This window comes from Ceratina calcarata, unplaced genomic scaffold (genome assembly GCF_001652005.2).
Source record: "Ceratina calcarata isolate Rehan_Ccalc_2016 unplaced genomic scaffold, ASM165200v1 scaffold368.2, whole genome shotgun sequence".
In the NCBI taxonomy this organism is placed as follows: domain Eukaryota; kingdom Metazoa; phylum Arthropoda; class Insecta; order Hymenoptera; family Apidae; genus Ceratina; species Ceratina calcarata.
In genome coordinates, this window is record NW_017159898.1 from 468,113 (window position 1) to 492,677 (window position 24,565).

At 41.9% G+C, this 24,565-nt stretch overlaps 2 protein-coding genes across 3 annotated transcripts in view; one reads left to right on the forward strand and one right to left on the reverse strand.

The window, feature by feature from the left end:
* Atg16 (Autophagy-related 16) overlaps window positions 1-24,565 on the forward strand; it is a 417,335-nt gene that overhangs the window by 323,536 nt on the left and 69,234 nt on the right. The gene's annotated exons all lie outside the window — the stretch shown is intronic.
* neo (ZP and PAN domain-containing protein neyo) overlaps window positions 1-24,565 on the reverse strand; it is a 188,331-nt gene that overhangs the window by 143,689 nt on the left and 20,077 nt on the right. Inside the window, exon 2 of the mRNA XM_018025810.2 lies at window positions 23,520-23,544. The gene's annotated coding sequence lies outside the window, so the exon portion shown is untranslated. The remainder of the gene's footprint in view (window positions 1-23,519; window positions 23,545-24,565) is intronic.

Below are 24,565 nucleotides of genomic sequence, written 5' to 3' on the forward strand. Positions count from 1 at the left end.
TTAACAGTCTTGAAACAAGAAAGGAGTTACAGTCGCATGCCGTATTGGACGCAGTGGATCGTAACAGCCTATCTCTCTAACTAGGATCTCCATTTGGGAGGATTTATCGATTGGTAGCGTCGGGGAGGTCACGGTTCGAATTGTTCAGAAAAATATTAATTAGTCGCGGAGTGTATGGTATATAGGTTGCGGTCAGGCTTGGTATGCGATTACCACGCGTGCAAACAATGCCCGTATTCGTTGACCTAGCCCTAGCCCCGGTAACCAGCTCGAGCCGTTGCATAAGTAGCCTACATAAATTGTCGGCCGAGAAGCGTGTACCTGTACTCGCAATAAAGAGGGCGGTAGAAAGGGATACGCGCGAACAGGAGAGAGAGAGAGAGAGAGAGAGAGAGAGAGAGGGCTGTCGTGTCTATGTGGACACGCACGCGTCTGTATGCACACGGAAGAGAAAACGACTGCCGTCAGTGGGAGTCGTGGCTGACGCCGCGCCGTTCACATCGCTTCGTTACACTTACGTACATATGTTGCGCATAAACGTGAAATGGAAATACATATGACTGTAATGATCCACGTGCTCGTCGGTTCACCTTGCCGACGTACGTTAGACGGAAGACATCTAATGAGGTTACTTATTTGATCAGAAACTGAAGCTTGCTAGACAACCGCAATTAACCTGATGACGCGGTCTCGATCCAAGTCGAATTTCTACACTTTTATTCAAGCTAGATTTACAATATGTATATATGTATTCTGTAATTAGTTACGAACAGAATATGGATTAATTTTTGGGAAAGTGGTACTAAGTCATCTCTCCTTAAAGCATCTTCGTCTCTAACGTTGTTTGGTAGGCGAGAAACTCGAGAGTCCTGCGGACGAGACAAACCGAAGTTGGACATCTTGCCTGGTGGGTGTTCTCGAATATGTTAACTTGCCGGTCCCACTTGCGGCTGACCATATCTGTACACGCAAAATGCCTTTGCATTGTAATGACGAAATATTCAGCGTCGGCGTGCCGAAGCAAGAACTACCGCTGCTAGCCACGAAACTCAATCGCGAATAACGATACTCTTCCGGTGTTGTTTCTACTTACTTAATTCTCCAGCGAGAGAATTAGCATACCTACGCCAGAAATCATAACTGTAAAGCCAAATAAGACATTTCTGAGAGGACAGTTGATTTTATATTCGTAAAGATAATATCTGCGACTAAAAAGTACTGCAACATTTAGCGGCTATTAGATTTATGGGAAAATCCATTTGACCATAATAATCTTCTATTAATTATAAAGAAAATCTTGCGTTCATTAAGCTCGAGAACATTACGCTTTGACTGAATCCGAAAATGAATCATTATCAGTGTGAACGTTGGGAAACGCGTCCAGTAATATATTTATCAGGCGAACGATATCGAAATGACGTAAATAATTATACGCACGATTTAATAATGCTTTGTCACATGCGGGCGATCTTAATCTGACGCGTTTGAATCGTCAATAAATCGAGTAATGAAACTGGATGTGGTAATGACATTTATCGTGATACTTCCTTGTCAGTCATTTGCACGCCGCCTACAATTTTCATTCGTATCGGCTGATAAACGATATTTCATACATTCATAATTCTCTTTCGTCGCCTGTCTGCCTTTACGGTCGTTAAATACATTTGTCACGCATGCGAGGGAATCTCCTTGTGTAAAGAGGCGGCACGTTACAAATGGTAAGACTAAGGATGTTCGTAAAAAAGGTGAATACTATGAAATTAAATACGAGATTCAACGGTTGTCGTGTATATTAATACGATAAAACCGTGAATAAATTATCGTTTTCCAGAGGACTCGTTGGTTCAGTATCGCCATACGTCATACGGGTGCTTCTGAATGGTTTTATAGTTACGTCACGGTATTTATACGGTCGTTCACGTTTCCCTGCTATTATACAACGAAGCCCCCCCCTCTTCCGGTTAGGACGCAAGCTTCGCGCGGCATAATGTGTTATTTTGGCGCCTGCCTTAACCAGACACATATTTCACGCGTCCCACTTTCTTGTCACGAATCCGAGGCCGCGAGGTAACCGGTCTACCTGCGAAAGGAGCTCGGCCTGTGGTTTTTGCACATGCCACGGTATGCACCGAACTGACTTGACTCAGCAAACGTCGTCGCCGTCGCGTTTAACGGTACACGCCAGATTGATACCGTCCACCGCGGTTTGCCCCAGTCGTTATACTACCTACACCACGTTCGGTCCCACGACGGCTACGCTCAGTTTACGAGCCTATCAAATCGATAAACAAGTTCATGGTGTAGAGATTATCCTGTGTTACTCTCCTCGAGTAGGTGGAGAGCTCATAACGTAAATGCAAATCGATGCTTCTTAATCGAGCTAGGAAAAAATGGTAATATGTAACTAGATCGATAGAACCAGGGGCCAATAACTGGCCGTGCGCGCTCCGAGCTCGAAACCAGACTAACTGGACGAACAGGAACATGTTACTCGTTATCGAGACTTTAATTTCCTTAATACGTCACCGATACCATAGAGGTAATTAGAATGGACCGATATCCACGCGAGAGGTTACTCTCTCAGGAGTGTCGCATATATAGGTATAGGCACCGATCCGGAGATCAGTGTCCAGCCTCTAATTTCCTCCCGTTACCTCGTATCCACACCGTTGTGTGCCGTATCTATATACGCGGTCACACTCCCACAGGCAACCCGGGTCTCCTCACCCCCTAGCCTCGTGCTCCTTGTGTGTCGTGTTGTCGTCGCCTATGACCCGACCTGAATGTACACAACGGGGCCAATAGCAATTACGAGTAGCTATATGGTCCCCCTTCGTGAACAATGAGACGGTCGTTCTGATCAAGTTATGGCACGGAACTCCAGAACGGTCTTTCCTGAACTTCCGATTCGAACCCCGCGACACGGTATTAAGACCGGCGAACTATTTTACTCGGGCCTTATCGCTCCGATAAACGGACGGACTTCATCAACGATAATGTTCGACCAACAAATTTGATTTTAAACACCAGTAATAAAGATAAGGGTTACTCTTCCCTTGCTCAGGCGATGCCAACCGTGAATGGGCAGACTCTGGTCGATGATTGTACACACATATAGTTCAGACTCAAATTGACTGGATCACCATATAAACACTGTTAGATAACACTCGTTAATTTATGTTTCTACGTGAAACGTGATAATCAGATCGTGATTCAGGAAGAAACGCGAAAACGTATCGCGGAATCATTGTTATCTTATTTTAGAGGTGGAAATTCGTCGAGGCATTTTATCATACTTGATCACGATTTAACCATCATTAAACCGGCTTTTACGCTAATAGCATAATGCACGTGAGGAGCATCCGAGGAGCATTGCCCGTTCCTCTATGACAAAGATTAATTCCCTTTACTATTATTTCCGTGACACTGTCATTTTAGTCATTACTCCGGCATCGCTTACACGTGCAAGACTATACAGACGCGGAGGAAATAAACGTACAGTTCCCGTGCCGTGTTAAATGACCACGTAATCGTCGCGTTACCGTCGCTAATAAATGCACGCGCACGTGTGTATGTACATTCGTATGATCAACGACACTCATTAATGTTACTATTCTTTCACTTACGTTCCAAAACGACTCAATCCTAATCTAATGTTCTAAATGAGAGTGAGTACATTTGTAGATACGTTGTATCTGAATAATTCATACATAAAATAAGTTCATTGTTTATCATACTTAAATATAATTTATTGCGCCTGGATTATTTAAGTGGCTATATGTACATTTAATTAAATTAGGTAAAATGAAACGAATTTTATCCTTGCAATGAAGATGGATGCAATGGAATAAATTCAACTATGCCTTCGAGGCTGAGTGTACTAGATTCACAATTTCTCTTACGATATGAATTAGGTTCTGCAGTTTCCAGTATCAATACATAAAATCGCATATGTAATTATTATAATAGTGCTTCTCTGTCACATTTCTCGCGAACGTTTTTCGTCTCAAAGAGAAAGCGTTACGACTCGTTGACTCAGATGTCGGGACGCGTGTACCGTTTCTGAATAGTATCACGATTTTTGCCGGTTTCTACGTAAGGCGAATTCGAAGTAGCGGATATCAACGGAATCATGATCGTCGTCGAACGGCACATGATCGCGCGGCGCATGATGAGCTGCACCGCAAGAACACGGAGAAAATTGGAGTTAAGTCGCTTAAGTGTTTACCCACGTTCTCAATTATATACGATGATCCCTTGCCACCAAAATAATTACCTTCCACTCCGTTATGTACTCGGAATTACGAACACAATAGTATAAATTGGTTATCCAACTCGTTACCTTAATAACTGTGTTTCGTAACTATGAATCGAGTAAGAAATTTTTACTTACGCATAAACAATATGTAATAAATATTTGTTTAGACATGAACGTTTCTAAAGCATTTGAACATTTAAAAGATAATAAGGCACGTTAATTAAGAGAATGAATTGGTTTGAAACTAGCAATCTTATACTGTAACGTGTAATACAGTAAACGGCAAGTGTATAAAGGTGAAACTTCTAGTTGAGACTCTCGCGAGTGCGCGAGGGGAGTATTAGAAGCAGGAGTAGCGGGCGAAACGGAATCCACGAACGAGATTTAATGCGGGTCTTATCAAAGAATGTCGGGGGTCTAGATAAACCGATATGAACTTATTCTGACATGTGAAATAGAGCCAGGCTGGACTTCGAATAACAGTAAATCGGTTCCATTTCGTTCGTAGCTACGACGTTTCGATTAGTATCTCTCGCTGTCCTCCGTAGCCCCGTCGATTCATCGGTTTTGCTACACATATAAGATCATTCACCCTTCCGATTTTTTTTTTTTTTTTTGATACAACAGACGTGATTCCAAGGTTAGGCAGCTCGCCGTCGAGGAAACATTGTCCCTTGCTCTCGATGAGAGAGATATTCTAATTTATGATAGAAAACGTCAAGATCGAGCACAGATTCTCGGGTAACGGGACTCCGCTGCACTTCATACGGTCCGGATGGTTCGATTCTATCTTCGAGCTACTTGCTCTTTATCGCATCTTTATTAACGTTCAAACCTTTTTATTTTATACGTTAAGAATTTCGCTGGCAATTCTTCAATTTCTTCTTTCGCTATCGGATAATAAAATCATTGCACACTGACTGAAATAACATAATTCTCTACATTAAATTTTCTTCGACAAAAATTTGGTACTAAATCTGGCTTATTTGAGAAGCGACTCACGGCCCGTGTAAGCATTAATATATCGGTATTGGCGCTCATTTATGTCAAACGAAGGAGCTTTCGGCTGCAGCTGCAGCGGAATTCGCGCACGTTCGCTAAAGAGGTCGGGTCCGAGCAATTTTCATGAGCGAAATCGGGGAATATCATGGTCACCAAAAAGGTCGGAGTACAAATATTGACTTACGTGCCAAGCCAGCTGTGAAACGAGCGAGGTAAAACGTCGGATAACAAGGATGAGGAAGGCAGAAACGAGGAAATAGGAAATTACATCCGGTACGAGTAAATAAACGAGAGGATCCGGGAATATCTCGAATAACAAGTGATAATTCAATCGTGTACATTGAAGACTGGCTTTTCCGAAAGAGCTTTGGGAGATAAAACAACTGTACAAAGAGAAGAATTTTTCATTGAAATGAGAATGGAATGGCTCGGTATTGCGAATTTGAAGCCAAATATCGGCAAAAACGAAGTTGCAGCATACTTCGAATTAGTGAAAGTATGTAATGACAGTATACAAAGGCACTTAACCCATAATGTAATAACAATGGATCTGTCTAACAATAGAGAATGAATGTTTTATTATCTATCATTCGTTTAAACCATTCACTTCTTGCTCTTGTTGCCAATAAAGATCCTTTCAATTACACATTTACCTAATTGATTTTAATTACTATTGCATCTTGTTTCTCCCCTTTTCTTCAGTTCTCATTACAACGTTAATCCGTCTTTCCTGTCAAAGAGGAAATACGCTTCCGTAATCCCTTGTATCGTAATTATGTCTATAGCAAAAAAGCTGTTATTACCATCAACATATATATTATTATTTGACTAGCAAATTCAATATAAATTCGCTAAAAATTGTTCAATTAGCGCAGCTGTAAAATTACAAGAAATAATTACGTGATGCAGTTGGCCGTACAAATTAATTGTTGCATACGGTCAGGGTGATGTTACGTAATTTATAAAAGAACTTAGGGATTGGTATATCATCGAACGTAGTGAATCGTAATTCGTATTAACTGGCATTGTGCTCGAGTTAACGAAACTGTTATCGAGCAATGATATATAAGGATCATCGGCGATATTCATTAGATCAGAGGTAACGATCTTCCTCCCAGTAATGTAGCTTCTTGAAGTATAGATTACCGTTAAAGGAGATCGCTATCTGAATCGGTAGACCACCCATGATGGAGTATCACGAAGGGTCGAATAATTTTTTTCCATACCCGCTACGAGGCCAGCTAGTAGGAAGAACTTAGATACCAAACGAATGATGCTGAAAGCCTTTCAATGAACTGTTCCATCCCGTATATTATTGGCCGGCTACCGCCCACGACCCATGGCAATTGTCATCGCATTTTAATCCGCGAGTAATAATTTCAATAAACCTCCGCGGTTCAGAGCCGTCGTCATAATTTTACATCGATCGCTATCTTATTAAAATGGAAACCCTCCGCTATAGGGAGTATGATTTCTGACATTCAAGAAGACAATAGCCAGACTACTGCGTGGTACTGCAAGCCAATCATTATGATTTCCCGACGACGTACGGATAACATCGCTGATAAGAAAATTTATTTCCGCTCTTACTATCACATACGTATAAATCTGCGGAGCGTTGGTTGAGAATTGAAAATAGTATCATATTATTACCACTCTTTGTTTCTAAGTTATTGTTAACTTCGAGAGGATGAATACATTATTAGTAAAGATATTTATTATGATTTGGACAGAAAGGAATTGCTGACATATTATTCGTATGAAGGTATATTTCTGTATTTTTATTTGAGAAATATTAAATTTCTTGGGTCTATGCTCTTTGATTCAAGAGTACATTATTAAAAGTTTTTCATTTGAACCATCGCTTCCTTTTATTCAATGCAATTCAAGCGCCACCCAATTTTTAATTTGAAATTTATTTAAGGTTCAATAAATAAAGCAATATATTTTACATTGTTGATGGGTTATATACTCAGGTTAATGAAAATTCATTATATACTATTTATTACAATACTATTTTAATTATTTTATTACAATACTATTTTAATTAATAATATTACAATACTATTTCTCTGAAACACCTTCACGATAGAGGTGAGCCTCGAATCTCACTGATCCGTCTAGTCAAGATTTAAAAAGCCTTTTATAACGTGTAAGTAAACGATTCTTGTGATGCGCTCATCGGCCGATATTCAGGGATGAGTGAACAATGTCAACATCAACAGGCGGATGGTAATCCAAGTCTATGAAATAACACGATTCGATCCTTTCGGAAAACAAAATCTCCCGGCTGGGGGAGGAGGGAGCTGGGTTTCTGCGAGAGGAGCTTTGGATCTCGGTGTTCGCCGTTCGTGTGGACAATGGAGAGACAGGAGATAAACAAGCGTTGACCGGTCGTCATTTTGCAACAATTTAGCGGGAGCGTGGCCGTTTCTTTCGCGGCTTACGGGCACGGTTAAGTAACGCTGAATTATCCATCGTGTAGAGCGAAGATGGACACGAGAGTTAACCTTTAGTCTTAACCTAAGCTTGAGACCGCATCAGCACGTTAATGCCAACGAAAAGGAAGGGAACAACGGAGAAGGGAAAGAAAGCCGTGGGGAGTGACGGAGAGAACGCGCGCGCGAGAGGGCTCCTCGCGTTCGCGTTATCTCCGAGAGTGCGCATACATTTGCTCGGTGAAGCAGTTCCGTTTTCTTTGCTTCTCTCTCTTTTTCTCATTTCCCCCCGGCCCTCTCGCCCTCTCTGTCCCTCCCCCGCGTGCGCCATTCTCGACCGGTAGACGAACCTAACTGTTCCGAATCGTCGCGATAATTTTGAATCTCGCATTCAAGGCGTCGCCCTAGCGCGCATTGCAGTTCGAAACTGTCCCAACCTCGTGCCATCGCCGTCCCCATCACCATCCCTCGGGTACAGTCTACCTCACAAGAGCATTGACGACTTCTCTTCCTAGTTGGAACAAATCTTACTTACATATGTATGTGAATCAAGTTTCACGTACAAATGTAAATCACTCATACGCTACTCTTTAACGAGATGAGTCCAATTCTTATAATTACAATTAAATATTTTGGACATCTACTGTTCACAATTACTTAATTTTCCTATAAATTCGCAGTATATTCATTAGTTTATATGTAATTCCAAGATATTAGCGAGAGTGTATTCGCTGCTGTTGTAAATTGTCCCAATTTACCTCCAACCCTCGGATATTCGTGACCCCCTGCATCTTACCCTGACTATTAAATCAATAGATAATTTCACGTTACTGTAGTTAAGTGTAATGCAAATAAGCACGTAGTGGCTATTAGACTCCAGGGTCTGGAAATCATGAAATAAGTGCATGGCAGAATGTCTCGTACATTAATCTCGTTCAATTTATTATTCTCAAGAAATATTGATAATTGTGAGTAATAATGGGTACCTAGTAGATTATTCGATTTTATTTGATGTGTATATTAGAAAATAGTTCCGATGAGAATATCGTAAGAAGGTTTCTCGTTTACCGAAAGTACTTCATCGGAGATTACGGTTTCTCTTCGATTAATGTTCCGCTTGAGAATTACCAGCAGTATTCGTTGAAATCGGTGTTATTAGAACGCGGCGCGGGGAAACTTGAGAAGAGTGAACGCAACAGTGAGATCAACGATTGCAAAAAGTTTTTACCTCGCTTCGTTCATCAACCTGTTCCGCGTGCACTCGTAGAATAAAGGCGAAACAAATCTCAGTTCGACGTACAGCCATCGTTCTTTTTAAGGACATCGATCTCCCCGAGCATCTGTTCAGTTCTTTACCGCGAACGAGAAATTCCCAGCCGCGAAGTTCGTACTTAGCGGGTGTTACGCTTGTCAGAATGTAACGACCAGCTGGGCACGAGCGATTAACGCGTTTCGGTATCTATTTTCTCATGAAATACGGAGAGTTTCATAAATAACTAATTTAATCATGACAATTAATGACTCGGCAACCGGATGGTAAACATGTCGCTGCGAGTGACAGATCAATTGCCTTTTTTCTAAAAACGTAATTTTGTTTCTCATTTAAGCTGTTTCTTAATTAACTTCTATGTTAACGAGAGATTACTCGCTGTTTGCGGTTAAATGCTTACAGCCGTAGGCAAAAAATTTGATTAAGGTGCTAAGATAGTCACGTGACTTTTTCTACCACGCGTTTTTTGCACTATTTTATTGATAACCAGGCAACAATACTGCAAAATATGAGTTTATGGAAATGCACTTTTTGTCCTTATGCGAACATATTTTCCGGTCGTCGGGCATCTCTTCAGAGAGAGGAAATTCAAATCTGGTGCGCTCTGATCATTATTTAATCAGAATATGCTGATATTTAGTAATATGAGCGTTTCAATATGAATGAGAAATCGTATATAGTTACAATACCAATATTTATATATAAAGCAGATTTGTAAAACAGATTGTTTTCATCGAAATTTCATCGTTTTCACGTGAATTGTTTATTGATTTACAAAGGAACAATGTTTTTGAATTTAATATATGCGTCAACATGCACTCTCAGTGCAGAGTACGTGTTCAGTAAACGTAATTAACACAGAAAATAATAGCACGCTTCGTTCTCATACTCTGATTTTGTTAAATAACGATCTTTTCTTTGCATCGAGTGTAGAGCGAAACAAAATAGGAACATCGGTTCAGTTATTTGCAAAAGCGATTTTTAACACACGTTTAACTCCAAATCTTCCATTCCTTTGACGTGTTCCCACCGCGTCGTGGAAAGAAACCGCGGAAAAACGGATTACAAGATTGCGAACGCCGGTGGATCGGGGCGAGGCTAAACATCAAAAGGAACTACGGTTTCCTTTTGCTGCGTAGCGTAGTACGGAAACGATCGTCGAATTCCAGTTTGAGTAGCCTGGCGAACAGTAAAGTCGAAAATGGTTTCCTAAGGCAGTTTTATTCCGCGGTGAACGTGACGTATCGACAACCAGCTCACGTGGAGCCCGGCATACGCCATGCCACGCCATGCCTCCGCAAGGAATCCACTCGTTTTGCGTTCGCTGAAGGCAACGTGAAAAATGGTGCGCGCTTTATTCGTTTCGTCGTCATCCATAGATCGCGACGAGGAACACGGACTCCTCAGGAGAAAACAGCACCGTTGATTCGTGTCAACAAGAGCTCGTGGCACGTATCGCCGTTGTAACTCATCGTCTATCGTGCAACAATTTCTCTTTCCTTACTACAACATTCCCAATTTCTCTGTCAATGTAACAGTTAGTTGGAATAAAAAGTGTACACGGGTCTCGACAGGATGGATGGAGTCGAAGATGATTTCATAAGTTTCCAGTTTATTTACTTTCTAGGATGAGTTTGAATTCTTGGCTAGTCAAGCGGGACATATGTCTTCTTTTTATTAAACGACGAGTGACGAGATGCGAAAGACGGTGAGGAGGATCGGGAGCAACATCGCCCACAGCCAATTTCCTTAATAAATGATCCTATTACATGGTACCGCAAAAAATTTGCGTTAAGGCGTCTTATATATCACTGCAACGTGAAATTGGATATTTATTGGTGACAGATGGGACATGGCTGTTCCGCGGATCACGCCGCGCGATCAATCATAACGTAATACTATATACTTGAGCGTAGTACCGTGTAATGAATTGCGTCCACGGTAATAGCGGGTCACTGGTGGTAGTGCGGTTGAAAAATAACCGTAACCATTGTTCGTCCGGTGTATGCACATACGTGCCGGATTGTAACGCATGAAACGTCCACGTTTTTGTTACACTTAATGTACCGAGAAATCACTCGTCCCTAGAAAGGAGTGCAATTTTTTCTGAAGTACCCACGCGTACGAATCTGAATTTTATTTAACCCTTTCGCATTTGCTCGGTTCATAGACATTTTTCAAACCTGTACACGGTCATCGTTTGAAAACCTCTGAAACGATTCGCATAGATATGCGACGGGAGCGTGGAACAGAAGATTCAGAACGTAATCAACGGTAGCTGGTGGGTTGCGGCACTTGGTGTCTTTCACAGGTCTGTGGCTCGGCGTTGGTTTCTGTTCTCGCGTTATCTAGTGTCTCGTTCCAGCGAGTTTACATGCGACCGGTAAACTAAATGCGCGCGGAGCCTCCCAGCGACAGACGCCACGTCGCCTGGGAATAGAAGCACATGCAGCCCCCGATTTGATATGCCGACTGACACACAGGATCACTGTTCGAATCTCCACGGCATATGGCTTGATACACGCGATCCGACGCGAGTCTTTGCCGTCGGCATCTATTTCCACGCGATACGTACGGGCAGAGTGTGTGTACGCGGAGCCCCCAAACCGGTACGCAGGGATGGGCAATGAGAGCCGGGGAGATCGGAGCAAGAGTTATCGGTTAAGCTCGTTAAATTTAACTTTGACTTTTCGAGCCACGAGAGCCCGTGGGACGTAACGGTGCCTGCAATGAGGAACGACCTCGGCTTCGAACACAAATCACGTACGCCCTGGCTCGCCCCTCGAAGAATTAAATGATTCTTCTCGATCTTTTATCGACTCGAAACCGATCGCCACGCCGCGCCATGGAAGCTGTACACACGCTCCGCCTTCAATCATATTCCCTCCTTCCTGATTCCGGCTTCGCGCGCCGTATTCGTCTTTGACTTATTTATTTCGTGTTTGCACTCGCTCACCAAGTCAACGGTAGTATGAGAAACTTACAAGTCCAATAGTATACGAGCTCCGAACTAAACGGCGTTAGTACGTTATTTAATTATTTCTATTAATTAAGACCAATACGCTTTTTTTTTTAACATTCCGATAGACACTGCTTATGCAATTTTACTAATTTACGAAACGCTTAATAATTCGATTTGATGAAATTATATATTTAATACGGAAGTGGAAATGCTGATTAAACGGCACGCGTCATCGCGTGTAAGTACGGGGTCGCGAATAAATTCATCGTAACCGAGAACGGCTCCGTACGGGGAATATTAAGGCGATAATGATAGCAATATGCTTCATACCAAGCTGATGATAATCACTTGGCGGTCAATCTTGGGTGAGCGCGGCCGCAAGACAGCGCAGTGGTACAACGTGCAGGCGGCGTACTAACACACGACCGGCCAGTGTGCGGTGTGTGCACACGAGCTAACAGAGGCCGAAAGGATGTCATGACCTAACCTCGGCTGTCGGTGCGCGGGAGCGTCATTAATACGGTAGCAATTTATTACGGCACTGTCTGACTGCTTGTCTGGCCCGACAGTGTCTTCGGGGCGTAGTCGTAGTCGCAGTCGTTGTAGTCGTCGTCGTCGTCGTCGTCGTCGTCGTCATCGTCGTCTGTAAAGCTGAATCCTACGACGCGACCACGGAAGATAACGGCCGAGAGACAATGCCCGAACCGCGTAAGATACTAGACCAGAGGGACGATGCTACGTTTGAAAAGGGTCCGGAAAAATGGCAGACGAGAAATCGTTGAAAATAAACGAACGAAGAGAGTTTGAAAACCCAAAGTACAAAAGCTTGTCCGGGGCCCGGATTGGCATGTCCCGGCTTTTTGTAAAATTAACTTCTTTGTAAGAGGGATGCCATAATTATTCAATTCGAAAAAAAAATATTAAAAACTCATCAGGCGTACGTGGACAAGAATGTATTATGTCTAATCTTGGGTTATCACTGGATTGAGGATTTCATGCATCTATAAAAAAATTGTATGATCCAAAAATAATAAAAAATTTCAATCTAAATTGAATATGTTAAGTTGACAAATAATTCGCAGTCTAATTAGCATTTTCTAGAAGTTGAAAAAAGCACAAAGCCTGTTTAAGAGAATTTCTCGGAAAGCATTGAGTATGACGATGTTTAAGTGGCAAACAATTTTCTACCCAATTATACTTAATTCTCCAACGATAAACAATACTGCGAAGATACTGTTTCACATAAAAATGCACAGTTTGCTTGACGACATACTTCAGAAACTCGGATCGCCGTTTGATCAAGTCATCGATCCGATTGACAACGAACGAGAAAGTTTCAGTTCGTTTTCGACGACCGGCCATTCGAGCGGAAGTAAAAGCGGCGTGGGAGGTCAGGCTACTGTTTGGAAGAGAGGTGCACTCCCGGCGTAGCCAATTAGACGTTATTCAAGACGAAGACCTTTGACTGCGCCGCGGCGCCCCGAAGAAACTTAGGGGGCGGCTTCTCGCGTCTCACCAGTAAAACTTCAGTCCCCGTCGTTAGTGATTATCGGATGAAAGTTCACGCTATGATTTATGCTCGCCAGGATGAGCATTCTACCCGCGCACAGGATCACGTCGCCAATATCAGCGTGCATGCGCTTCTCGCTTTATACATGTAACCTCATAACGTCCTTAAAACAAAATCCAATTTTGTATGCCTATTAATTATATTTATCTCTTGTTTTACCCAATAAAACATATAAACCGAAGTCATATAAATGTTTTCACTCATAAGTTTTAATCGTTCTGTTAAAAATCGAGACGTCAATAAAATCTGGCGAACCAGACAATTTATATCGTTAATAGCAACATGTAACACTCGTCTGAACGATTTACGTGGACCGGAAATCGAGGATGGTCAGGATTAGGCGGTGATGAAGTTGCGGCCGTTCAAGGGACGATGAAAGGTTCTTTGAACAGTAACGCTGGACCTATTTGGAGCGTACGAGAGAGCTCATCGAGAACGCGTGTTTCAGCTTTCGATACTTCGCCCGCGCGCCGCTTGCAGGTCTCGTCGGTAGACTCAAAACGCAGGATAAGTAGCGGCTGCGCGGGCATACTGGGGCTCGCTGAGTGCAAGGGGTGGAGCGGGAGCGGGGGATGAAACTCGATACCGAATCCTGGCGTGATTAACGACGTTTCACGCTCGCCGGACGTCGGTTCGCGGACGCTCAGGAAGGATTTGCGACTCACGAGATTTTCCTGGGGCATCGACCTCGCACTCTTGGCACCAGGATGCCGAGCCTACGACCGCGACCCGGAGGGAAGCTCGTGCTCGTGCACGACTTTCTCGTAACCGGCGCTGACTGGAATTCTTGCCCGTAGTAAACACTTTTTACGAGATACTTTGAAAATCTTCATAAATCCGGGAATGTCAAGACGAATTTGCTTTATGAAAGGCAGCTCGCGTTCCCAGGCTGCGGACAGGGAAACGCGATCTTTTACTCGTTCGTCTCCCGCGTTTCCCGATTTATCCTAGTCGCTCGCCCGACGAGACGTCCCATTAATTCGACGCCGCGGACAGAGCCCCGTCGAGGAGCAATGAATTATCTAAACGTTGCGATCAATAGGAAATCGATACGTTATAATATTGTGAAAATGTTACGCCAACGAATTGGAAGCCGTATTACTGTCCGTGAAATTTCATAGTTTTCGGATCTGAGGAACGAGTGAATCAAGAATGACGATGTACCGATGGTATTATAGTTAAGAAACATATTCTGGTAAACGTTTGGCGACACGGGAGAATAAATCCCACGGAATGCCATACTTAATTGAGTCGGTGACAGGACGCATGGGGATAATTGTACACGTCCGCGAATGTCCGCGATGCGGTACCTATATAGAGGAACGATTGTTCCCGGAACCCGATCGTGCGTCACCGGGATACTATATTCCCGCGCAACGAACGAACGATAAACTCTTTCACCTCCTCCCTTTTCCGTGGTCTCTCCTCTTCCACCGGTGAGTTCGGTTCTCACGTAGGAGAGGAATTCCCGAAGACGAATGCTCGACTACCGGACTGCGAGACTGAGGGTTCTCGTGGAAGAGCTAAGCCTCGAGCCTGGTAATTAATGGCCGGCCATTATAGTCTTTAATATCGTGCGCATGAAGTTCGCGCGTACGGTTTTCTGTTACAGCGAAACGTGCTGTGGGTTTTCGTGGCCGTGGCCGTGGCCGTGCCGTGCCGTGCCGTGACGCGCCGCGCCATGCCGTGGCGTGTCGAAGCCGTGGCCGTGGCCGTGGCCGGATACGCGATGAAACCGGTATCCGCGTTACGAAACCGTTTGTTAAGTGTGCTTTTTGCAGATTTTCGTTAATACACGGCCCATTGTTGCCCCACCAAATTTCCGCACCTGTCCAGCGTCTCACTTATTTACTACGTCATAGTTAACCCGTTATTTCAGGATCGTGCTTCTCCTCATGCATTTTTTGTCATATTCTTTCTACATGTGTAATATATTATAATAAAATATTATTTAAATATAAATCACACGAGAATGATGTTCGTTTGTACTTTTGATTAATTAATTTGAAAATGTTCAGATCAAATTGTTTCTGTATCAGAGTCCTCGGTTTAATCCATCAAATTCATTGTGTAGCAAGCTGTTCGTCGAATATCTGCTCATCGGTTCCACGCAATCGTTCATCATAATCTTCCAAAAAATGAGATAGTCACGCATAGAAAAAATCCGATTCCATATCCGATAGCCGTGTCTGGCGGTTAGTCACGCGCGTGTAGGAACGTTCACGGGGTTATGATACATCGATGCTTCATGATACATTGATGACTGTCAGATGGGCGTTCATGAGAGGCAGGAAGGCCAACGAACATCATCGAAAGACAATTAACGAACAGCTTAAAAGTCGTGTTTCTTGTCGATAGTGAAATCATTTGATGCAGCTAGACCAATCTCTTTAACTATTATACTACCATTACAAAGTGCTTGAAAGCAGAGTGCTTAATTTAATTGCTTTTTACGAGCAAGACATATTTGATCTGATTTTATTTTAATAACTGCGCAGGTTAATCAAGCGCGAGTTAAACACGAAAATTGATATTAGCAACAGTTTTGAATTTAGTTCCTCTGTGTTCGTCTGTGAAAATGAACGGATTATTCTGTCGGGCTCGAATCGATTGGCGGCAGACGCGGTACGCATTATGACATGCAGGACGTTGGGTATGGGATGATAGGATGCAATCGCTAATACAAATCGCTCAGAGAATAACACCTTGCCGATCCCATTGTTCTGGCACGCGCAATATCTTCCAATAACTCAATTGACAGGCTGTGAATCGTACTAGTGTACGTCAGAACAATAATTCAATCATTCTATAAGGCCAGCTAAAAAGAATATGTACACAAAATAAAAAAGCTCTTTTAAATAATTGTCAATGAACAATATTTCCTTAATAATCGTAATTGCTAAGTGAATTAAGAAATTTGTAGTTAATTAACTGAGTTAATAAATTTGAGGAACTTGCCAAGTCTTATATACAAAACTATTTTATTACACGTAGCACAAATGTACTTGAGTACATTGATGTACTCTCAAGAGGCCCAACCTGTCAGTTACAGAGGTGGCGGAACTTGTTTCTTGCTTATTTCATTGCGAAATTCTTTGATCTCGAAACGCAACGGTACTATTATGTATCTCGTTCTGTAGTAAATACGTAGGACGAGCGTGGGCATCGGGATGCGCGTGGCGAACCTTATTTGCTCGCGGGATGATTCACAGCTTCGCCGACATTTCGTCGATCGCCAGGTTCACACCACGCTAACAATGAGCTGTCTCGTCCATGCAAAATACCATATCCAGCAATATTTTCAATATTAAATTACTCGTATCGCAATTAAACTTTGAACCGCCCTGGCTGGTACGGGTGTAATATAATTGTACATAAATAATACAACTCTTAACGAGTTTAATAATAGGTAATTCCAAACATTCTGATACGCATGTTCAGGCGAGTTCCTCGCGTGTATACGTGTCCATGCAGCATCTGGCCCGTTCAAAGGGGCAATCATAAATTGTATCACGTTTCCGCTAGTGGGAATCAACATCGACGACAACACGCAAAGATCGCGTGCGAATTACAACTGGCTATATAATGCTTTGCGGTGTAAATCCTAGGGCCGAGCGTTGGCTAGTCGCTCAGCTCGTTCGTCCATCCGTATGTACGCTTAACGGGTTATCATTGGGGAGCCCTCGTAATTCCGTGGCTGGTGTGACAGCTCAATGTACCACAAATAGGATCCGCCAGAGCTGGAGGTGGTACGTACGGGAGGTGGTGGAGGAGGAAGTGGAGCGTCATCCATATTCAGCGTGTTGAAGATTCCATAACGCGGTACGCGGCTATCGCGTCAGCGCGATGTCATGCCGATTCAGATTTCAACGGTAACGACGTTGGCTACGTATCCGTGAAAATCGGCATGCGTCAAGCTACGGACACCTATTTTCGTCTCATCAGCCGATTCATCACCGATTCCACGCGCTACTTGATTATTTAATTACTCGCCGTTGTCTCATCCCGCCGCCCTCGTAATTGGACAGGGATTGATGGCTAAAGTTACTAAGTAGTGTATGTATAGACAGCTGGGAATCATTAGCAGCCCGAGTCAGGATTTTAATTACGCGAAATAGCATAATGCTACTTTTCAGATATTCCTTATTACAAACTCAGTTGGTAAATATGTCGAGCATTAAATAAAACTTGTCATCAATTATAAAAATTGTGTAAGTAAATTCTTACTCCGAAAATGTTTTTCCTATGAAAAAACGTTGCTTTCAATTGTTTCTCGAGAGAAGAACGACACGGTTGAAATGCAAGTATAATAAATCAACGCTTTAGATAAGACGCGCAATATAATAATCATGGTGATCCAAGATTGCGTTAAATAGGCGATTCTAAAAGTAAGCGTTCATTGCCCACGCGTGTGGGGGCAAGCATAAAAACGGATACATTAAATTACCATATACGGGGCACGTTACTAGATATCTTCTTATGATAATGCCATTAGCTCCAGGCTTATACAGAAAATGCAGCAGTGAACTTGAACCTAACAAGACCTACGAACCTTGACCAAGAAAAATGTATGGCGAACTGGATTTCAACGTCGACTAATAAATCTATGCGTACGCATAATTGCCGTTCTTATTAAAAATAAACCTCATATCTCAACTCGTATTAATCCGGTTTTACTAGCTCTGCGGAACATATTGCAATTTGCGTACCTTTAGCTTCCAGTATTGCGAACTGAATACTCTTTATCTACTCTTTGCCTATGCAATAAGAATCAAGTAAAAGTTTGATTTGAAAAATTCGATTGACAAAATAGAAAATTAAATATTGATACGTTTATAAATGCTGAAAGTATAATTGTAATATGAAATCTGGCAACAAATGAATTTGTTAAAAAGTATAATCAGGATAAATGAATTAGGTTTTATAATAGCTTTTCGTATATGTACATCAACATGATGCATATCTATTTTATGACTTCTGTGTTAGAGTATAGTGGAATGTTTCTTTTATCGCGACACGTTTCAACGTGCGCTTGTTTTAACACGTGTTATTATATCGATTCCCGTCGTTATATTCCTTTTACAAGCCTTACATTCTGGTATACGAACTCCGCATTGATGCCGGAAGATTTATTGACAATTAATGCACTAAGCGTCGGTTATAAATACCGGTTTCGCCGGCAGAAAACTGGTTTCATTATTTTTACACGCATTCCTTCGAGATATAATTGTCGCGTCTATAGGGTATAAATAACATTACGTAATAAATGAACGAGCGTTCCAATAATTTTGATATTCCGTAGTTAGTAAATCGACTAGGGCGTGACTCTCTCGTAATTGTAAGATGAATTCAAAAGCGTCCATAAAATAATTGAAGTATCCTTTTTGTCACGTTCGATACTCCCCGATATTTTTCACATTGCCTTCAGTTTCTTATATGTATATAAATGAACCGTAGACTCCGTGAAAACTAGTTCTTTGTGAATGTTATAAAGTCATGCTAAGTACAGAATCTATTTTATCTGTCTATGATTAAATATTGTTAAAAAAATTCGATTAAACCCCAGTTGTTCTTTGATCCTTACATATATTCATTGCTTCTCATTCTATAAACGAGTTCGTTGACATTTAGTACGTCGAGGTTGTAATCTCAAGTACGTCACAAAAAAACTGTATCCATGACTCCGCGCCGTGGTCGTCGTAGCTTAGCCCTTTCCTCGTGCACGTTTACACATTTTTTCTTTCATTCGCCAGCACTTTGCCTAACCCGCCGCCCCCCGACTCCATTTCGTCCCAATCCTCTTTTCACATCCCGCGCAATTTCCAGGCACACTTGTCTACGCGGTGTCGACAGCGGCGCCGCGGATAGAACCGAGTAAATGGAGGACGGTTCTGGATACACCGTCGCGCACAAAGAGACATCTGAAATTTCTGCACTCACACATGGAGTGGAGTATTTCGGGAAGGTTGCTCGGGAGGGGGCGGAATTAATGGCGTGTGCACCGTGGATAAAGTGCCCCTGTGCGGTCTCTGAAAAGACACGCGTCCCGTTCTCACCCTGCGCGCCACTGGCCGGCAAGAGACAAACGTAGAGATTCTAGACGAGTAGAGGGAACAGAAATGCGGGCAGGAAGAAAGAGGAAGGTCTGACAGGGTAGCTGGGAGGCAGTGGCAGCCGGGCCATAACTGCGTTTAGTAAACACAGGGGTAAGTTACGCCGGCGTGCGGCAAACGACTCCTCCCGTGACAAAACAAAGTTTGATACGCGCGGGGAGTTACTACACTACACTTGCACGTTGCCGCCTCTCCTAGGCTAGGCTATCCATCCCTCCGACTCTCCTTTTGCCCGTACTCTAGAACCCCGCTAAGAGTGTTCGGTTTGCCGGGTGAAACTACCGGCCTGCGGGGTTGTTTACCCGCAAAAGCAATTACGCATCGTCACCGCTCGATCTCGTCTGGACGCGACCGTCCTCGGTTACCTCCAAAAATCAAGCTCTTTGTTCCCGACGTTTACCCTTTTTTCTTCTTTCCTTTTTAATCAAATTCAATGGCAGTTTTTTAAAAAGAAATTTTAAAAAGAAAAAGATATAAGAAACATTTATGTATAATTTACATTGTATGAACAGAATCATAAATAAGAATATATGCATACATGTATACATATTAGATGAAGATTGAATAGATTCTGTTTTGATTAAATAATTGCATTAATTTGTTTCTCGTATAATAATGCATTAAGTGAATATAATTAATTGCAGATCTCTAGATATTAGTAAATATCCATTGTGTTCCGATTTGTCTGTCAAATGAACGTCGCTGATCGGATTAGGGGCTTCTATTCTTGGGAGGATTGACATATCTGTTTCCTATTCATAGAATCAACAATTATGTGCTGTCGAAACGAACGTATCGTATCAACGATAACGATCGGATGCTCCGATAATGATAATGACAGTATATCAACTAGTCCATTACATCATTAGTGAATGCTCAGCTCAACTCGCTGGTGCATTATACTCAGCGAAACGTTGTTAATAAATTCGCTCGAATAGGTTCATATCTGGGGGTCCAGGTACAATACCATTTTAAATTTTATATCATGTTAAACATTATCACTATTAATCATGTTGATTAAAACTAAAACGTTGAGATTGTGCAGAAAATTTAATGAAAAGAATGATTCAATGTAATTAAAAGAAACAAATGATTGTTGACGTATTTGTCAATGGCTAACAGTAAATATCATTATTTTATTAATTGTTAAGCTTTGATCGAAAATGATAAATAAAATTCAGAATGAGTGTATATAATTAATTTTAAAAAATCTTTAAATGTATTGTGAACGAAATAAGAATTAACAGTCGTGACGTGATGCAACTGAGTTACGTCACTGGTATGCGTTGAATAAGGTAATCGGTTTATTCCCTTGCATGTAATTGCGGGACAAAGCATTGTTCAATATCCAATTCCCTTCGTAGCGAGAACTCTTCTGCACACCACAAAACTAGCTCGTGACACAGCCTCTATGTTCCCCCCGGTCGAACAATTAATTATACACTCGTTCAGATAGAGAATTTCAAGTGTTCGGGGAATCAATTCGCGTTCTCTCGTCGCCGGAGATCTACACGTTTCGGTTTACCAGAAATCGTGTATAAATTAATTTGCGTGGCAGCAACCGATTAGGGAATTTGCGTTTGATAATCGACAGGGCAGCATTTGACGAACAATCGGTCCTCGATGAAGTACTCACTGTTCGGCATAAGAGTACGAATAATCGTCGACGGGATTCCGTGAGAAAGTAATGAATGCACGTGAATTAAAAATCTGACTCTTTAGACAGTAGATCTGAACGATCAAATGAAAAAAGATCATACTTATGATATGTTCTTAAAAACTTAGAATCAATCACATTGTACTACATTTTGAATTATTTTTTATTTTATGTTAATCATATCATGAATAATTAATGTAGACTAAGCAATAGATTATGATAGTCGGTTTCTTTAGAAATCGTGGACGATTAATCATGGGAATCGATAAAGCGAAGGAAATTAATTTACCGCAAGTAACCGCACGTCCTCCACTTCGAACGATGAAAAGCTTCAATAAAAAACACTTTTCTTCTTTCTTATCTCATTTTTATGCGCTGCAGGTAACCAGTCTTCTTAGTTTTCGTATGGGGTAATAAATAAACCACTTTTGCGAGCCGTTCGACGCAGGAAAGAGAACGAAGATAGAAAAAGATGGAGGATTAACGCCTTCGAGCCGACGCGAGTATATTGAAAAATGTAGTTGACTTTAGAGATACGTACAACATCGACTTAAAATGTGAACCCGTTGAAGAACTGATCAATTTTTAGCTGAACGAAGCAAGAGAAAAAATATGAGAGGAGCTTAAATGTTGGTTCGCGTTCTTTAAAAAATCGCCAACTCCACCGGAGGAGACGTGTACATGCAAAGGTTGTCAGATTGACGTAACAGGTTCGTGGGCGGCACTTTGAAACTTCGGCCGCATCTATCACGCTAACGTGATGTTTGCTTTTATTCCCGCGGCAAAATGCTCTTTGCTTTTTGTATAATAACTGAATGTTCTTTCTTCCTTTGATGCAGTACGTTTAACTCTTTTAATTAGATGTAACTAATTCTTGTTCCGTGATAAAAGTTATTGAAGCAAGCGTGTATTTTGATTCATTATAAAAATGGAACAGTGACCGTGTTGGAACGTCATTAATTAGAATAGTAACATTGAATTACATTTAATCGGCGTAATTAAGTAGAACATCATCCGCGACGGACTCGTTAATGAAGACTTTAGGTTGGCAATACGAAATGAGCAATGGCACGACATATATTGTCGATTAGCTTTTTTTTCACGCTTTTTGTGGCTCGTGCCACGCCGTGGGCGCCGTCGGGCGACTTTAAGGAACAGGTATCGCGAGGACGGCGAAGGGGGGGAGTAGGTTTCGCTAAAAGGAAAGAGGAAACGGTGCGGCCGGCGATGCGGCGCGGCGGGGCATCGCGGAAGCGTGCGTGAGCGGAGCGCATTTATTGCCGGCGTAAAGTAAAATTACCGCTGTAACTGCTGTTACCGCAGAAGCAGCTCACTCTTTCCTCCTTTCATCTGCCCGTTGGCCGCGTGTAACGCGAAATTCCCATCGTTTTAGTGGCAACTGAAGCAGAACCATTTTCGGTATGTACCCGCGAGACTGGCATCGCATAACGGGACCGAACGCAAGCAGTTTCGTTTCCCTCGTCTTTATTTTCGCTCGCGCTGTGCACGGATCCTTCAACCCGCGCAGAATTTCGACTGCTTCCCCCGTGGAAAACCCGTATTTCGTGCTTTCGAGCTTTTCAACGACCTACTATTAAAAACCTCGTACCTAATATATAAATTCTGTCGAGAGTTAGAGAGTCTTTTACTTATCACATATTTTCATTCTGGGAAAAGAGCGTCTCATATTTAGACTAGAAAGCTACATAGCTACAGTAAAATAATTGAAAATTTAGATATTTCCTACAATTATTAATTATTATTTATATTCCTAATTGGAATCTTCAAAAGACGTTTACGAAGTACAGAACTAAATAACTAAATTGATGGAAATACTGTTCTAAAATTTTATAACGGTGTGTAGAAGAATTCCCATTCCGAACTCCCTAGTCAGGTGCACAGTGCGTTTAAATTACGCTAGGAAAACTGAAACACGGCTAGTTCTCGATTTTGCGCGAGATCCTTGAGCCAAGTGCTTTCTCTCATTTTTTTCCCCGATGGGAAAAACCAGACGTTATATTGACCTACCCATATAGCTAGACAGCTGGGCTTGTTTACGTGGGCGATTTTCCCGTTTTACATATCTCGGACGGCATTCGACTGTTACGTGTATTCCTATCGCTGGACACAAGGGAGTGTCAGCGATTGTTTTGTGTCAGCCATAGAGTTTTGCTAATGCTGTATGACCTCGCGTTGCCACCTCAAGTATTGTTAAAGTTAGTCAATTTAATTAAACGTGCAGTACATACCTCCTGACGATGACAGCTGCGAAACCTGTGAACAAAAACAATGATTTTTACTTCATATTAAAGAAGGTGCTTTCAATGAAATCATGAAACAGTCAATTATTTCATGGGATTATTTCTATTGATTCCGACCATATGTGTAATAGACATTCTTAAATTGCCACAGTTTTATTCATCGGGTCATAGCTACCGGAGGGGACGCGAGGAATAAATGAGGAGAACACGGCAGGGTTAAATAGCCTAGGGCGGGTTTGACTGTTGCCCGGCAGCTGCCATGCTACGTGCTCCGTGCTGCGTGCACTTTCCTAAATTTCCCTTTCTCGGTGGTACAAGTGTTCTCCGACTGAACTCCCGATCCGCTGCAAGAGACGACGATAAAGCGACGAACAATCGTGTCCCCAGCTGAAGGCTATTAATATTCGGTCGATTGTTTAATTTGAAATTCGCCCGGCACGAATTGAACTTTCCCCCAGGCATCGAGTTTAATCGAAAACGCAATGTGAAAGAGAAAGGTTTCTTATTTGAAAGTTCGTCGAAACTTTTTTAGGCAACTTTCTTTCGCAAATTTTCAGACTTCTCGTTGGGTAAACCAACTCGTATAGTTTAGAATCTTGAAACTTTTGATTGATATTACGAACGTTCTTTGACGTCCTGATAATTAGAATTTGATGATCGTGCAATTGTAAGTACGAAATTTTATGTTAATTAACTAATATTTTTATTTGAGGATCAACATAAATCTCGCGTAATAACGATACAGTTCAATTAAAATTTTTCATCGATTTATTTTCATTGTTAAATAAACAACCGTTGCTGGAAGAAAGCTTGTTAAGGATGTATTGGCTATACAGTCAATCCCAAAAGTTTATGTACCTTAGAAAAACGCATTTCCTATAATTACAAAGAAACCAGACGTCGGAAGAATAATGCTAATAATAAATAGCTACGTGCTAAAAAGTATAGAAGGAAATATCCAATTAAGTATTGACGCTGATGAAAAATTTTTTTCTCAAAATATCGAAAATTTTTAATAAAACATAGTGCACTTT